This window comes from Littorina saxatilis, linkage group LG8 (assembly GCF_037325665.1).
Source record: "Littorina saxatilis isolate snail1 linkage group LG8, US_GU_Lsax_2.0, whole genome shotgun sequence".
Lineage (NCBI taxonomy): Eukaryota > Metazoa > Mollusca > Gastropoda > Littorinimorpha > Littorinidae > Littorina > Littorina saxatilis.
This window is the reverse complement of record NC_090252.1, coordinates 19,672,993-19,690,954: the sequence shown is the minus strand read 5'-3', so window position 1 is coordinate 19,690,954 and position 17,962 is coordinate 19,672,993. Positions and strand designations below refer to the sequence as shown.

General features: G+C 39.3%; 3 long non-coding RNA genes across 3 annotated transcripts in view; 2 read left to right on the top strand and 1 right to left on the bottom strand.

Moving 5' to 3' along the window:
• The window catches only part of LOC138973005 (uncharacterized), a 48,916-nt gene that overhangs the window by 18,956 nt on the left and 11,998 nt on the right, over positions 1-17,962 (bottom strand). The gene's annotated exons all lie outside the window — the stretch shown is intronic.
• LOC138973001 (uncharacterized) lies at positions 6,750-7,916 on the top strand. Its single transcript, XR_011457848.1, has 2 exons — positions 6,750-7,729; positions 7,841-7,916. It is a non-coding gene; the product is annotated as an uncharacterized lncRNA (long non-coding RNA).
• Positions 11,226-17,223, top strand: LOC138973000 (uncharacterized). Its single transcript, XR_011457847.1, has 5 exons — positions 11,226-11,793; positions 12,307-12,398; positions 13,256-13,492; positions 14,026-14,174; positions 15,528-17,223. It is a non-coding gene; the product is annotated as an uncharacterized lncRNA (long non-coding RNA).

Here is a 17,962-nt window from a genome sequence, read left to right as displayed (position 1 = left end):
TACAGCACCTACAAGTTCTGTATACAAACTGTCATTGTACTGTTTCTTTTTTCTATGCACAAGGTTTTTATATTCACGCCTGGCTTTACAATACTCATCCCTATCCACATTTTCTAATGAATTCCTAAATTTTCTCAGCAACTTTCTGACACGTCTTCTTTCAAGCACACATTCACGGTTAAACCATTTGAATTTACGTGGTTCATCTGACAACATAATAGTTTTCTTCATACAAGTTGCACAATCTTTAACTGAATTTATAAACAAAGTCAAAGCATCATTTACATTAATATCAATCATTTCGCTTGCCAGTCGTAACTGTTGCCGAAACACATCAGAATTAATTGCATCTGTGTACTGATGTTCATGATCAGAGTTCCAAACAAATGTTTGCAAAACTTCTTTTTTCTTAACCTTTGTAGCATGTGAATAAAGGTTGTTTTGTTGAGTGATAGTTAATTCAAGTGGCATGTGTTGTGAATCAATATTGTCAGAGACATAAAGGCTGCAAGATTTAACAATGGAGAGAGAGAGAGAGAGAAAGAGAGAGAGAAAGAGAGAGAGAGAGAGAGAGAGAGAGAGAGAGAGAGAGAGAGAGAGAGAGAGAGAGAGAGAGAAAGAGAGAGAGAGAATTGAATTGAATTGAATTGAACTTTATTTTACAAGGATTTAGATTTAAGGCTACGCCTTTTCTTACAATCTGTCCTTGGGACGCATAGACACACAATTATATAATTAAAAAAATAAATAAATAAAAATTAAAAAGTTAAAAAGTTAACCAACAAAAGGAGGTCGGAAAACGTGATAATAAAGATGACGATGATGATGATGATGACGATAATGATGATGATAATGATGATGATGATGATAAAGATGAGGCATGATGAGCATACATATGTGGTTATTCATAAAATCAAATGCATACTATGCAGGTAATTATAAATACAAGCTGGTGGCAATCGAACATGTAGCAATAGAGTAACAAAAATATGTTCAGAATATACAATGCACAGCATATTTTTGACGTAATACTAAGTTTGGTAAGTCAAAAGGCGTTAAACTACTCAGACATTAAGTGGTTTTTTACACATTTTTTAAAACTTGTTAATGACTTTAGGTGCTTAAAGGATGATGGAAGTGAATTCCAAACTGAAGTACCCGAAAAAGCAAGACTGGTCTTATACAGGTCAATTCGTGGAATTGGTGGGATCAGGTTGACCGACCCATACCTGTGGGTAGCTTTATTAAATAATGATGTAATGTAAATCGGCACTTTACCGTGATACAATTTATGCATGAAAATGGCTTTGTTTAACTTGAGATGCTTTTCCAGTGGAAGAAAGTTAAGCATTTTTAATTTCATATCTGTTGAGGCATTATCCTTTACGATGAGTTTGGCCGAGCGACGATAGAGAGAGTCTAACTTTTTCAAGTGGACATCACTGCTGCCATCCCAGAGCGTCGAAACATAATTAATGTGAGGCATCACATGAGCATGGTGGAACATTTCCAGAGTCCTTCTGTCGGTATATTGCTTTAACTTGGATAGGAGGAAAACGTTCTTGGCTACTTTCTTGCAAATATGCTGTATTTGTGCCTGCCACTTGAATTCACAATCAAGAATTACCCCTAAAACGCGATGCTGTTGAACTTGTTCAATTGATTGCGTACCAATAGTAAGATTTAGTTTGAGTGGAGAAATCTGATGTTTTTGTCTGGTTGCAATTACCATACTTTTAGTTTTTATTGGATGGACAAGCATAGCATTAGCACTACACCAGTTATTTACATCGTTTAAAGCTGTTTGAAGGGAAGACTCTATTACTGTAACAGACCTTCCACTTGAGTGAAGAGAAGAATCGTCAGCAAAAAAAATCACTTCTTACATAACTGTCAGAAATGTGCAGTGGCAGATCATTGATATACAGACAGAACAAGATCGGCCCAAGCACTGACCCTTGAGGCACCCCGAGAGAGAGAGAGAGAGAGAGAGAGAGAGAGAGAGAGAGAGAGAGAGAGAGAGAGAGAGAGAGATAGAGAAGAGAGAGAGAGAGAGAGAGAGAGAGAGAGAGAGAGAGAGAGAGAGAGAGAGAGAGAGAGAGAGAGAGAGAGAGAGAGAGAGAGCCCGCGCACACGGGCTTTTTACTCCTAAACATTCACCTTTATTGAATGAAATGAAGACCACAACGCTTTTCCACGGACTCGACAAGAAATCTAACTGTCAAATCTGACCACAAAAAAAAAGGAAAGGCCCTGCTTCTCCACGTGGGCTACGAAACTCAAACACACACACACACACAGATATCCTGAGGGCCAAGTGCATACCGTCACCCCTAAAATGTACTCATGGACTGAGCTGTAAGCGATTGGATTCGTCTACTTTTGTCAGTGCGGGTAGGGAGGGCTGTTCCAAGTACAAAGCGACTGTTCGGATGATCGCCCCCAATATACATGCATTGACTCGGCTGTCAGCGAAGAGATGGGTCCATTTACTTGAAAATAGGTAGAGAGGGTAGAATTGAGTTCGCCGCGAACAGTTCGCCGCGAACATTGCGTTTCCTACAACATGAAAACTCTTTGTCTCTTCGCGAACAGATCGTTTGCTCTATGCAACGCACCTCTGGACCATCGTCTCGATTCCCCCCTCGATGTTAAAACATTTAGTCATAGCTTGACTAAATGTAAAAAGGACTGATAGAGCCTGGATAATGTTTTTTCTTGATTTGTCTAAATTCTGCTCATGATTATCACAGGTGAAGCAAATGGCATGATAAGAGTAAATACAAATGTACATGTTACAGGCACTGGGCGAAAAGTCACGTTTTGGCACTATAACGTGGCATATAACATGAAACATGAAGTTAATCAACTAAATTTTGTGGCATTATACCTGTGCGATTCACATCAAGTTAGAAAAACTGCCGTAACGCAATAAAATCCCTGGGATTTTAGCGGGGTGCAAAACACGGTAAAACATCGAGTTTTGGTGTCTGCGTTTTGGACGTTTTCGCTACGTTAACGCACGGCGATTCACGTCGTGTTAAACGCGTTTCAGCAGTGCGCAAAACACCACAAAACCTATGGAGTTACGATAAGTTTTTCTGGTTTCTAAAACTTGATGTTAGAGTGTTGTTTTGATGGATTATTCTGCGTTTTAATCAGCCTGGTGCCGAACCCCGGCCGCCTCTCGGCGAGTCTGCAGAATCAGACGATTATCGGCTCCCTCTCTCTCTCTAGTTTCTCTCTCAGCACGGTCACACACACACACACACACACACACACACACATACACACACACACATTCACACCGTCACTGCACACGGCACACACACATGCACACACACACACACACACACTGTGACTGACACTGACTGACCGTCACACACACACACGGGCACACAGTCGGACACACACACACACACCCCTTGAACTGACACACACACACACACGCACACACAACTGAACACACACATACACACACTGATCATCAGTTTATAAATGTAAAAAAAAATGCAGTGCATATATACATTTTTGGGGGGTATCTCTTATTTTCTCTATATGAGCCTTGTCAGGTGTACAGGAGAGTAGGCTATGCATTTCCCGAATGCCCGTGCGTTGAGCAGAGAAAGTAGGTCAGTTCTAAGCTCACAATTTTAGTGGAACCAGATCGTAGTTTCCTTCTGTATTGCCATGCAACACTTTTGCTTGGGGCCCTAGCCGAGTTAATCGTTTTCCCATGTGTTGCTGACCACAGATAGGCCTTTGTTCTACTTCCCCCCACCCACCCCCACCCCCCTCCCCGAAACATCCGTTGGAGATGGTGGCTACTGACTGGACTTGCAAATTTCTCAACTTGTAGTACGTACAGTACAAACTGAATTGACTCGAATTTGAGTTTTGGGATTTCTCTTGCTCTACCTTTTCTGATAATGTTTTACTCACCTCGTGTTTAGATGCAATACATAATGTCTCTTTACATTTAGTCAAGTTTTGACTAAATGTTTTAACATAGAGCCGGGGGAATCGAGACGAGTGTCGTGGTGTATGTGTGTGTGTGTGTGTGTGCGTGTGTGTGTGTGTGTAGAGCGATTCAGACCAAACTACCAGACCGATCTTTATGAAATTTTACATGAGCGTTCCTGGGAATGATATCCCCGAACATTTTTTTTCTCTTTTTAAAAAAATACCTTTGATGACGTCATATCCGGCTTTTTGTAAAAGTTGAGGCGACACTGTCACACCCTCATTTTTCAATCAAATTGATTGAAATTTTGGCCAAGCAATCTTCGACAAAGGCCGGACCTCGGTATTGCATTTCAGCTTGGTGGCTTAAAAATTAATTAATGACTTTGGTCATTAAAAATCTAAAAATTGTAGAAAAAAAATGTATAAAACGATCCAAATGTACGTTCATCTTATTCTTCATCATTTTCTGATTCCAAAAACATATAAATAATTTTTTTTTTATCAAAATTAAGTTTTCGAAATCAATTTAAAAACACTTTCATCTTATTCCTTGTCGGTTCCTGATTCCAAAAACATATAGATATGATGTTTGGATTAAAAACACGCTCAGAAAGTTAAAACGAAGAGAGGTACAGAAAAGCGTGCCATTCTTCTCAGCGCAACTACTACCCCGCTCTTCTTGTCAATTCCACTGCCTTTGCCACGAGCGGTGGACTGACGATGCTACGAGTATACGGTCTTGCTGAAAAATTGCATTGCGTTCAGTTTCATTCTGTGAGTTCGACAGCTTGACTAAATGTTGTATTTTCGCCTTACGCGACTTGTTTCGATTTTGATAATGATTGAGAAAGGAGAATAGCCGGTGTTAGTTTTACAGTCGGTTTTATGAAGTTTGAGTAAAGAAGTGCGTGGTTTTTACCCTCCCTTTCGTTTTCCTTCCCCTTCTTTAGTTTGCTATTATTGTGCCTAAGAGCCGAAATGGCTGCACTCTAACTCATCTTTGATCTCCCAAAAGACTCCATAAACAAACTAGTGTATCAAGAGGCTGGCTGGCTGCCCCTCGATGAAGAAAGAAGACTAAAGTCGGCCCAGTACGTATCAAGAGCAAGTACTTTTGACAATGCTGTGAACGAAGAGCTCACAGCTGAGTTCGACACAATAACCTCGGCCTCTTACCAAAACCTAACAAGTCGCGTAAGGCAAAAATACAACATTTAGTCAAGTAGCTGTCGAACTCACAGAATGAAACTGAACGCAATGCCATTTTTCAGCAAGACCGTATACTCGTAGCATCGTCAGTCCATCGCTCATGGCAAAGGCAGTGAAATTGACAAGAAGAGCGGGGTAGTGGTTGCGCTAAGAAGGATAGCACGCTTTTCTGTACCTCTCTTTGTTTTAACTTTCTGAGCGTGTTTTTAATCGAAACATATCATATCTATATGTTTTTGGAATCAGGAACCGACAAGGAATAAGATGAAAGTGTTTTTAAATTGATTTGGAAAATTTAATTTTGATAATAATTTTTATATATTTAATTTTCAGAGCTTGTTTTTAATCCAAATATAACATATTTATATGTTTTTGGAATCAGAAAATTATGGAGAATAAGATGAACGTAAATTTGGATCGTTTTATAATTTATTTTTTTTTTACAGATTTTTCAGATTTTTAATGACCAAAGTCATTAATTAATTTTTAAGCCACCACGCTGAAATGCAATACCGAAGTCCGGGCTTCGTCAAAAATTACTTGACCAAAAATTTCAACTAATTTGGTTGAAAAATGAGGGCGTGACAGTGCCGCCTCAACTTTCACGAAAAGCCGGATATGACGTCATCAAAGACATTTATCAAAAAAATGAAAAAAACGTTCGGGGATTTATTACCCAGGAACTCTCATGTCAAATTTCATAAAGATCGGTCCAGTAGTTTGGTCTGAATCGCTCTACACACACACACGCACAGACAGACAGACACACATACACCACGACCCTCGTTTCGATTCCCCCTCTATGTTAAAACATTTAGTCAAAACTTGACTAAATTTAAAAAGAAAAACACCCAAAATACACGAAGCAACGATCCCACTAGCAGACTATATGTTCAACCGATATTTCAAGAAAGTGGGGGTAAACCCAGGTAGGATGGCCCACATTCCCATTCACCCCTTCCCATTTTGGTTCATGGAATCCCCCATTATCATCCCTGATCATGATCTGGGTGTAACAAAAAAAGATAACCCTGTACTTGTCTCATCAATAGTAAAAGAAATAATCTCAAACAATAACAAAGATCACCTACAAATATTTACTGACGGCTCCAAAAAAATGATGACCAAGCTGACTGTGCTTTTGTCATTCCTGACCTCAAAATAAGTTAAAAAAAATTAAACTCAACAAGGATGTGTCCATTTTCACTGCAGAAATGCTGGCTACGTTATCTTAAGAGCATGCCACTATATCAATGACCCCCCCTCGACCTCCAACAAGAGTCGTGATTCTCTCCGACTCAAAACCAGCATAACTGCTCTTCAAAATGGTTCCAGAAGCCGGGAAGAGCTTCAGACGGAATTATTGTTCCTCTGTCACCAGATCATTGCCTCTTGAACAGAACTGACCCTTTGGCTACGTACTTCCCCTCACACACATGGATCAGAGGCAAGGATATGGCTGATCTACGACTCGTTTGAATGTAAAACAGAAATGTAACACTATCTGTAACAATGACTGTTCTACGACTCGTTTGAATGACGGTATATTTTTAGATCGAACCTTAACCCACAACTACGAAAATTTGTGTCAGACTTTTTTGAACAGGAAAATATGCCTCTATTCAACAGTAACCAACACATGGAAGATGTTTTTGAAACTTTACAGAAATGTAACACTAGCCTATCTGTGACAATGTTGCTTTTGAATTGAACCCACATTTGTTGAACAGGAGAGAATGTTCCTGTTCAACAGTGCCCAAAACACTGAATCTGACGTTTTTGAATCTTTTCTGTCATCTAACTGAATCTGACGTTTTTGAATCTTTTCTGTCATCTAACCCAATTGCTCATGACTTCATCGATCTTGAACATGCCTACTTTTCAAAGAAAGACAGACAAAAGCGAAATCTGCATGTTAGCCATCTGCCTGAAATGGTCAATGCACTTTTGTAAAATTGTCACAGCTGTTATGCACTTTTGTGAAATGGTCAGTGCTGTTGTGCACTTATGCAAAACTTGGTGCTGTGCTGTTAACATTTGAACAAAATGCATTTTGTTCAAATGTTTAGTGCAACTTGCTACTATATAATCGCTGTATGCGCTTTGTGGTAATAATGCACTGTTGTGAAAAGTTTGCGCTAAATGTTGGCACTATGCATCATTGTTGGAGCACCCTCCTGTAGTAGATGCACCATGCATAACAAGAAGAGCAAACGCTCGATCGAGTCACTTTCGCAGTTCTGAATATTATATGAGGCATCAGATGGACAGGAAGAAATTGCTATTCACAACACAATGAGTTGCGTTCACATAAAATTTGAGCCCGGTCACTTTTATAGTTTCCGAAAAAAGCCCAACGTTAAGTTGTGTGTTGCCGAACAGAAAAGGCTAGTTATCTCCCTTGTTTTTCTGATAACGTTCGTAAAAGGCTACAGATGTAAATACTTTGATGTAAAGAATAATCCTACAAAGTTTCAATCACATCCGATGAACTTTGTCAAAGATATAAAATGTCTAATTTTTCCTTTGACGCTGACCTGTGACCTTGAAAAAGGTCAAAGGTCAACGAAACCATCGTTAAAGTGTAGAGGTCATTGGAGGTCACGACTAAACAAAATATGAGCCCGATCGCTTTGATAGTTTCCGAGAAAAGTCCAACGTTAAGGTGGTGTCTACGGCCGGCCGGACAGACTAACACTGACCGATTACATAGTCACTTTTTCTCAAGTGACTCAAAAATGTACTTATGTGAAACGTTTTGTGTAAATTATTGTCACAATAATGTTTTGTGCGCCCCCATGTATGTGTTCTGTGCTAATAATGCACGGTTGTGAAATGTCCATACACATTTTGTGGCACTATGTAATTGTTAGTGCATCCTCCTGCGGATGCTTCGTGCTAAAATTGCACTTCCATTAAAATATTGTACGCTCATGTCAACTGGTACTATATTTTCAATTGTTTCTCTGTCAATTTCAGATGTTTGTTTCCAATTACTTCAGTATCTCCCTGTTGCAATTCCAGGTGATTCATTATGCATGTGCCAATTTGAGGTGTTTAATTCTGATTCCTGTATTTACAGTGTAAAATTAAAACTATTGTTTTCAAACATTCCTATGACACCTGGTAATGGTTCTGTGTTTTTTACATTTAGTCAAGTTTTGACTAAATGTTTTAACATAGAGGGGGGAATCGAGACGAGGGTCGTGGTGTATGTGTGTGTGTCTGTCTGTCTGTCTGTCTGTCTGTCTGTCTGTGTGTGTGTGTAGAGCGATTCAGACCAAACTACTGGACCAATCTTTATGAAATTTTACATGAGAGTTCCTGGGATTGATATCCCCGAACGTTTTTTTCCATTTTTTTGATAAATGTCTTTGATGACGTCATATCCGGCTTTTTGTGAAAGTTGAGGCGGCACTGTCACGCCCTCATTTTTCAACCAAATTGGTTGAAATTTTGGTCAAGTAATCTTCGACGAAGCCCGGACTTCGGTATTGCATTTCAGCTTGGTGGCTTAAAAATTAATTAATGACTTTGGTCATTAAAAATCGGTAAATTGTAAGAAAAAATAAAAATTTATAAAACGATCCAAATTTACGTTCATCTTATTCTCCATCATTTTCTGATTCCAAAAACATATAAATATGTTATATTTGGATTAAAAACAAGCTCTGAAAATTAAATATATAAAAATTATTATCAAAATTAAATTGTCGAAATCAATTTAAAAACACTTTCATCTTATTCCTTGTCGGTTCCTGATTCCAAAAACATATAGATATGATATGTTTCGATTAACAAAAAGAGCAAACGCTCGATCGAGTCACTTTCGCAGTTCTGAATATCATATAAGGCATCAGATGGACAGGAAGAAATTGCTATTCACAACACAATGAGTCACGTTCACATAAAATTTGAGCCCGGTCACTTTTATAGTTTCCGAGAAAAGCCCAACGTTAAGTTGTGTGTTGCCGAACAGAAAAGGCTAGTTATCTCCCTTGTTTTTCTGATAACGTTCGTAAAAGGCTACAGATGTAAATACTTTGATGTAAAGAATAATCCTACAAAGTTTCAATCACATCCGATGAACTTTGTCAAAGATATACAAGAAGAGCAAACGCTCGATCGAGTCACTTTCGCAGTTCTGAATATTATATGAGGCATCAGATGGACAGGAAGAAATTGCTATTCACAACACAATACAGATGTAAATAATTTGATGTAAAGAATAATCCTATAAAGTTTGAATCAAATCCGATGAATAGTTTCAGAGATATGATATTTCAATTTTTTTCCTTCAAGACATACCTGTGACCTTGAAAAAGGTCAAAGGTCACCAAAGCAGACGTCAAAGTGTAGAGGTCACTGGGAGTCACGTTCACATAAAATTTGAGCCCGGTCACTTTTATAGTTTCCGAGAAAAGCCCAACGTTAAGTTGTGTGTTGCCGAACAGAAAAGGCTAGTTATCTCCCTTGTTTTTCTGATAACGTTCGTAAAAGGCTACAGATGTAAATACTTTGATGTAAAGAATAATCCTACAAAGTTTCAATCACATCCGATGAACTTTGTCAAAGATATAAAATGTCTAATTTTTCCTTTGACGCTGACCTGTGACCTTGAAAAAGGTCAAAGGTCAACGAAACCATCGTTAAAGTGTAGAGGTCATTGGAGGTCACGACTAAACAAAATATGAGCCGGATCGCTTTGATAGTTTCCGAGAAAAGTCCAACGTTAAGGTGGTGTCTACGGCCGGCCGGCCGGCCGGCCGGACAGACTAACACTGACCGATTACATAGAGTCACTTTTTCTCAAGTGACTCAAAAACACGCTCAGAAAGTTAAAACAAAGAGAGGTACAGAAAAGCGTGCTATCCTTCTTAGCGCAACTACTACCCCGCTCTTCTTGTCAATTTCACTGCCTTTGCCATGAGCGGTCGACTGACGATGCTACGAGTATACGGTCTTGCTGAAAAATGGCATTGCGTTCAGTTTCATTCTGTGAGTTCGACAGCTACTTGACTAAATGTTGTATTTTCGCCTTACGCGACTTGTTACATTTAGTCAAGTTTTGACTAAATGTTTTAACATCGAGGGGGAATCGAAACGAGGGTCGTGGTGTATGTGCGTGCGTGTGTGCGTGCGTGTAGAGCGATTCAGACCAAACTACTGGACCGATCTTTATGAAATTTGACATGAGAGTTCCTGGGTATGATATCCTCGAACGTTTTTTTCATTTTTTTGATAAATGTCTTTGATGACGTCATATCCGGCTTTTCGTGAAAGTTGAGGCGGCACTGTCAAGCTCTCATTTTTCAACCAAATTGGTTGAAATTTTGATCAAGTAGTCTTCGACGAAGCCCGGACTTCGGTATGGCATTTCAGCTTGGTGGCTTAAAAATTAATTAATGACTTTGGTCATTAAAAATCTGAAAATTGTAAAAAAAATTATTTTTTTCTAAAACGATCCAAATTTACGTTTATCTTATTCTCCATCATTTGCTGATTCCAAAAACATATAAATATGTTATATTCGGATTAAAAACAAGCTCTGAAAATTAAATATATAAAAATTATTATCAAAATTAAATTTTCCAAATCAATTTAAAAACACTTTCATCTTATTCCTTGTCGGTTCCTGATTCCAAAAACATATAGATATGATATGTTTCGATTAAAAACACGCTCAGAAAGTTAAAACGAAGAGAGGTACAGAAAAGCGTGCTATCCTTCCCAGCGCAACTACTACCCCGCTCTTCTTGTCAATTTCACTGCCTATGCCGTGAGCGGTGGACTACGAGTATACGGTCTTGCTGCGTTGCATTGCGTTCAGTTTCATTCTGTGAGTTCGACAGCTACTTGACTAAATGTTGTATTTTCGCCTTACGCGACTTGTTTGTAATTTGTATTTTGTTTTTCTGCAATAAATATTTGAAATGGATCTGAGACTGACTTACTACTTTTAGCACTCTTTTTCACCACATTCCCACGTACAGATATTGCAATATCAACTCTTCCTTTCTACCTGTTTCAAACAAGCTCTATTTTTTAATTAAAACGTGTTTTTTTTCTTGTGGCTGTTTGATCAATTCATAGCAAGCATTGACTGAAATAAACAATTTATATATCCAGCACAACATGCAATTCATTAACTTTTGACCCTAACCTTTAACACTTCCCAAAATAAATCTGTGGTGGACATTGCATCGACGCTGTTCATTTTGAATGAACATTTTTCTTGTTAGATCAGTGGTCTATGCCGGCGCATAGTTGTGTATTGACTGGATCAATCGCCAACTCGCTGCGCTCACGGTAAGTGCTGACAACCGGAAGAAAGCTGCATTCCGAAAAAAGTCACTTCCGTTTCGCCATTTTTCGATGATGCCAGAGAAGTGAACCATGATTTCAAGATGCCCGGTGCAAATTGTTGTATGCCTGGATGCAGCGTGAGCTCACTAAGATCTTCAACGCTTATAACTTTCCATGGTATACCAAACGGAAAAGCGGATGCCGAATGGAGAGCTGCTCTTATCCACAAAATCAACCGTGCTGACAAGCTTTTCAACCCGAAGAATGCGAGGATATGTTCCCGACATTTCAAAGAAACATGCTTCAAATACGGTACGTAAAAAACTAGTAATATAGCGAAAATAAGCTTTCATCTGATTGTCTGTGCTGTGTTGTTTTGCTTGTAATGCTTCAAGTGACGAAGTTTAGTAGTATCAATCAATCAATCAATCAGTATGAGGCTTAGTACTAGTAGTAACTAGTACTTTTACAGCTCGCAGACAAAAAATAACACAATCGTATTCTGAATCATACATTGACAAAGGCGTAATTCTGAGCTATAATTATTAGGTAATGGGGAAAAAACCACTCTTTGTTCTTGTGATAATGTGTTTTTGCATATATTCTAGTAAACTTCTGGGTTAGAACTTAGATTTCTTTTGTTGTTTTACTCGGTCACTGAGTCAGTCTTGTTCATTCTTGACAGATTTGCAGTAGTGTGTTTTACTAATTCTTGTTTCTATTTCAATAGATCTAAATGTATAGGTCTGTTTAGTTAATTTAACTTATAATTTCGACTCAGCATTTTGAACATTTTCTTTGCATGTTTTTTTGCTGGGCCTACAGGCAAGCGAGCACTCATTCCAGGAAGTTTGCCAACCAACCATGTGCTACAGAAGTCAGTAGAAACACCAAAGACTCCAGCCAGGAAACCCCCAGTGAGTAAAAATTGCTGTTATTTGCCCAGTATAGTATGCTATTAGTGATACTGATAGTGATAATATGCTACTTGTAACTCTTTTGTGAGTACCGGTACATGTATACTGGGTGTTTTCTCAGTTTTTGTCCGCTGTCAGTGGGAGATTTATATTGTGGTATAACCTGTTTTTCTAGTTTCATGGTTTAGCCACGACTCACTTTGAATGAGGGTCATCTGCCAGGCATTTAGCTGATTATCTGATTTATAAGTGATATTTTTTAATTTGCTATTTATAAATTACAGTTACAGTAAACTAACACTGTCGCACAAAGTATGTGACTTTAAAAAAAGATTTGTTTGAAATCATGTGAGCTCTGTCCACTAGATGATGGAGAAGGGAATTTTTCCAGTTGAGTCTGCAACATGGATTTTTTTTCTCTCGGATAACAAATACAGTATGGTAGGAAAAATTTAGGGTTGGTGTGGCGATAACTTCTTCTTCTGCGTTCGTGGGCTGAAACTCCCATGTACACTCGTGTTTTTACGTGTATGACCGTTTTTACCCCGCCATTTAGGCAGCCACACCCACCGAACTCTGACATGGATTACAGGATCTTTTCCGTGCGCACTTGGTCTTGTGGTTGCGTGTACACACGAAAGGGGATAAGTCCCTAGCAGGTCTGCACACAAGTTGACCTGGGAGATCGGAAAAATCTCCACTCTTAACCCACCAGGCGGCCGCGGCCGGGATTCGAACCCTCGACCTTCCGATTACGAGGCCGACGTCTTACCACCCCGCCACAGCGCCCGTCGTGTGGCGATAACAATAAAGATATGTCATAGTGACTTGACTAATTGATTTGAATTCTGCTGCAGGTCAGTCGCCCCCCCACCTCCTGCTCCTGACCTGGTTGCCTACTACAACTTCGAGGAAATACGACAGGACACCCTTCAGCTTGCTGCACCATGGTGTCTCTTGGAGAACAGCAAGGAACAGATACAGGTGGGAATAACCGAAGCCAGCCAAGTGAAACTGTTGTCCTCTACGTTATGATTACGTACTCCAGCAGACATCAACTTGTGGTCGACGTGCGTGGGTTTTGCTCAAAATACGTAAGTATTCGTCAGTGTTTGGCTTCTCGAATTAAGTTTCAACTTAATCTCTGTCTCGAACCACAGGCGGAAGGTATCGTTCACTGGACCACTACTTACATAGAAAGACTATACTGAACGAATCGTCGGTAAGCTTACCACACTGTCATACTGTCATACTCATAGTGATATCACTGATACATTTGTACAGGTAAACATGGCTGTTTGCTGAAAAATTCGTTGTGAAAAATTGTAATGTCTCTGAAGTTTGATTCAGTCCGTCATTCATTTTGATGGGAAGTCAACCCTTGGTGAGGCTAATACTAATATTGTTTTGATCTGTATTCTGCCAGTGCCATTGCCAACTGCCATGGTTGTTCTTGTGGAGTTCTAGAACAAGCTCTGGTTTGAATGACCAGCTAAAATTAATGCTAATAGTAAATAAGTACATTATTTTTGCATTAGCGGGGTATACAAAATATTTTATTAAAAAAATACCGCATGCTTTTGCTTGATCAAATCATTTATCAGCTAACAATATGCTTTTATTTCAGTTGGACCTGACCTGAGCATGGTTCCGTTGTCTCCGCAACAACAGCTTGATTGAGATACAGGCATGTCCAGTTTTCAGCAAGTGCAGGCTGAGTGTGAAGATCTGATGGCTGATCTAGACACAACATAAGCTGCTTGACACTATTCCAAGGTAAGCGAGAAGCTTTGAAAATAGTTACTTTAATTCAGTAATGCGTAATTATGTATGCAATACTCCTGCTGGTGAGTTCACTACAAACAGGTACTACATTAGAACTAGAAGAATAGGTTCCACAAGAACATTTCTGACTGTTGATGCCACTAAAACTCTCGTTACATCCTGCATTCTGTGTAGATTAGATTACAGCAAATCCCTTCTCATAGGCTGCCCTGACTCCACTCTCCAACCCTTGCAAAAAGTACAACACTCTGCAGCACTCCTCTCATGAAAGAACTTCACTGGCTTCCTGTGTCTCAACGTATTAGGTATAAAGCTGCCTGCTTCTGCTACAAGATCATCTCTGAATCGGCATCTGCCTATCTTTCGGAACTGGTCTCCCTCTACACTCCCTCTCGCACCCTTCGTTCTTCTGCTGATGCTCGACTTCTCCGTCAAGGTTGCTTTAAGCGCAAGGCTCATGGCTTCCGCACGTTTTCATATCATGGCCCTCAGTTATGGAATTCACTCCCCTTTCTATTACGTCACTCTCCATACATTTCATCTTTTAAGTCCAATTTGAAAACTCACTTGTTCCAACAACATTACGGATAGTTCCTTAGGCCAAACAAAAAAATAGTCTGTTTACGGTAACATCGGCCCAAAAAATAGGGTCGGTAGGTCGGGATTTTTTTTTTCTCCAAAAAACATTATCAAATTATTTTGCCAAAAAACAAACTTTGTTTTAAAATTTTGATTTTTTTTTCTTTTTTTCCCAAATGCCAAAAAAAAGTCTAGGGTCGCGCAAAAAAATAGGGTCGGTCGGGATACCGTAAACAGACTTCTTTTTTTTGGGCCTTAGCATAGAGTCTGGGGATGTGAGATGTGCATGATGTGTTGTTTGAATCTGACAGTGATTGTATGAATTTTTTATACACGTATTGTTGTCACGCGCTTTGAACTTCTGATAAGGCGCTTTATAAATGCCCGTTATTATTATTATTATTATAAGTAGATACACACTTGTAAACTTATGTTAGTTTTCACACGTGAGCATGAAGTGCCTTTATGAGGAATGTATAGTGGCTTGCAATATTGAATTTGAGGGATGTTTGCAGTTATATAATATATTAGCACAGCTCAGTTTTCTTCAGGGTTCCGTGAGAACAGTGAAATTCTCCTTTGAGGACTGAAAAATATCTTGGATAATTGGTCTTAATTGGGGGGGGGGGGGGGGGGGATTTAAAACATAAGTACATTCACATGTGTTTTTCATTTTCACTGTGTAAAGGTGGGGAGGTCCTTCTCTACTTGTTTCTTTGTTTTCCCATTGACATATTTTTGTTCTTGTCTATATTTTTTACATAGGTGCTGTCCTCATCCCCAGCCGACTGTTTCCGCTGAAGCCGTGAAGGATGCTTCTTCATGTAGGCGTGGACATCTTTTTCGTCGCCGTGCAAGGCTTCCAGTTCCAGTACCATATAATTTTGTGAATACTCTGGGGACCTGTCATCAACTTTGGAAGGACGCTTTATTTTAACACTTTGTACCCCATCTATGTTGACCAAGATTTTTTAAGCCGAGACCAGCTGTGCTGCAGCAGGTCACTCAGAATTGTAGAAACTGTATCAACAGGCTAGAATCCTGGCGTTAGATCAACGTTACAGGAAGCGACTGAAGCTAACAGTCTAAGCAGGATGCGGATATGTGCCGAATGATAACAGATGCAATGTACATAGTGCATGACTGTGTGTACCTGGGAGACAAGGAGTTAAGACCACATCTGAACTGAGGATTTAGTCTCTCCATAATCAAACGCTGAAGAAGATTTCAGAATGAACTTTGTTAGATAAATTATGGTTGTTATGATCGTCACATTTTAGGTCCCCCCCTCCCCCCCTTTTCAAACTTCCCCGCTTTTCAGACCTTACATTTTTGGATTTTCTGTTCACAACCTGTTGTACATTTACCTACATATTAAGCAGGTTTCCTCCTTTTTAAGACCAGCTTATTTTTTTATTCTTGGAGGCCTGAAAAGGGGGTTTGGAAGGACACTGTATTTGTTTGTTCAAAATTCAGAATTCAAATAATTCTTCATCAACGAGTTATTACTGCCTCACCATAGCAGTTAGGCCAGTCTTACCAACTCTTACTTTTATTAATGTGTCATGATGCAAAGACGTTGAGCAGTTTTCAGATGTTTATGAATCCAGGGCTTTCAAAATTTACTGACATTTCATTTTCATTCATTACTTTATTGTCCCATCGCTGGGAAATTCGGGTCGCTTCCTCCCAGTGGAAAGCTAGCAGCAACGGAGTCGCGCTACCCAGGTGTCTGCGTGTTTAGGTGTATTCCACCACCAGCACTTATGGCAGAATGACCAAGGTCTTTTACGTGCCATTGTGATGACACGGGGGTGGGACATGGCTTCCGTCTCTGGGTCTGCACACATAAAGTTGAGTGTCCGTCCCGGCCCGAATTCGAACCTGCGACCTTCCGATCACAGGTCCAGTGCTCTACCAACTGAGCTACCGGGCCATGACATCCAAACATGAAGTTCAGTTACCCCTTTTTAACTTTGAAGGTCACATTGTGGACGAATTTTTAGCAAAAAGTTGGAACATGGTATGACTGTTCTTACTCACAAGGGAAGTGATTTTGTTATTTACTGATTTTCATTTTGTGTGGCCTTCTTTCACCCATTTAATCATTCATAAATGTTCATACCCAAGGGAAGTAATTCACATATATCTATGGCCAATGTTTTCACAGGGCATCTGCCCCCCCCCCCCCCCCCCCCCCTCCAAACACACACTCACATGGGCTAAAACTTACATGGCTCTTATGGGTATGACGCTCTTACTCACCAGGGAAGTAATTTACTGATGGTGTGTTTTCATTTCGTGTGGCCTTCGCCGATTTAAATAATTTATTTTAGCTTATCCAATTATAGTGTGGATGAACACTGTCTCCACTCAAAATAGTCCTTTGCTATTGTACATTGTGAATCAGCATTTTTGTTTTTGTCCTGTTTGAATAAAGTGCAATCATTTTACAACCAAAGTGTTAATGTTAAAGATGTTTACATAATGTGTGAAGGATGATGCATTTGAAAACTAATATTGTTAAATGTAAATTGACCTGTGACAAGTCAGCATAGTGCAATATCCAAGCATGAAACCCGCACACAATTCCCAAACAACATGCTTTCTTTTCCACAAAATTCCATCCAGTGGAAAACAATTATGTGAACGTCATAACATGGTGTTTTTTTACATTAATAATCAAGCCTTACACCAACTAAAATGGTGTTAATAGGCATTTGAGCAAGCTTTAACACCAACATAACATGGAGTTAATAGGCATTTGAGCAAGCTTTAACACCAACATAACATGGGGTTTTGCATGTTATACCAGCAATAACATGATGTTAATCACATTACAAGCAAGCTGTAACACCACCAAAACAAACAGTTTTGCAAGTTAAGTCTACGATAACATGATGTTAATCACATTACAAGCAAGCTGTAACACCACCAAAACAAGCAGTTTTGCAAGTTAAGTCTACGATAACATGATGTTAATCACATTACAAGCAAGCTGTAACACCACCAAAACAAGCAGTTTTGCAAGTTAAGTCTACGATAACATGATGTTACTTGGCGTTAAACCAAAGCTTTAATGCCATCAAAACTTGGAATTTTTGCATGTTACAGACATGCTGTAACATGGTTTAACATGATGTTTTGACCGTCGCAAAACGCGCTGAAATTCCAGGCAATTTCGCTGCGATAACTTCAAC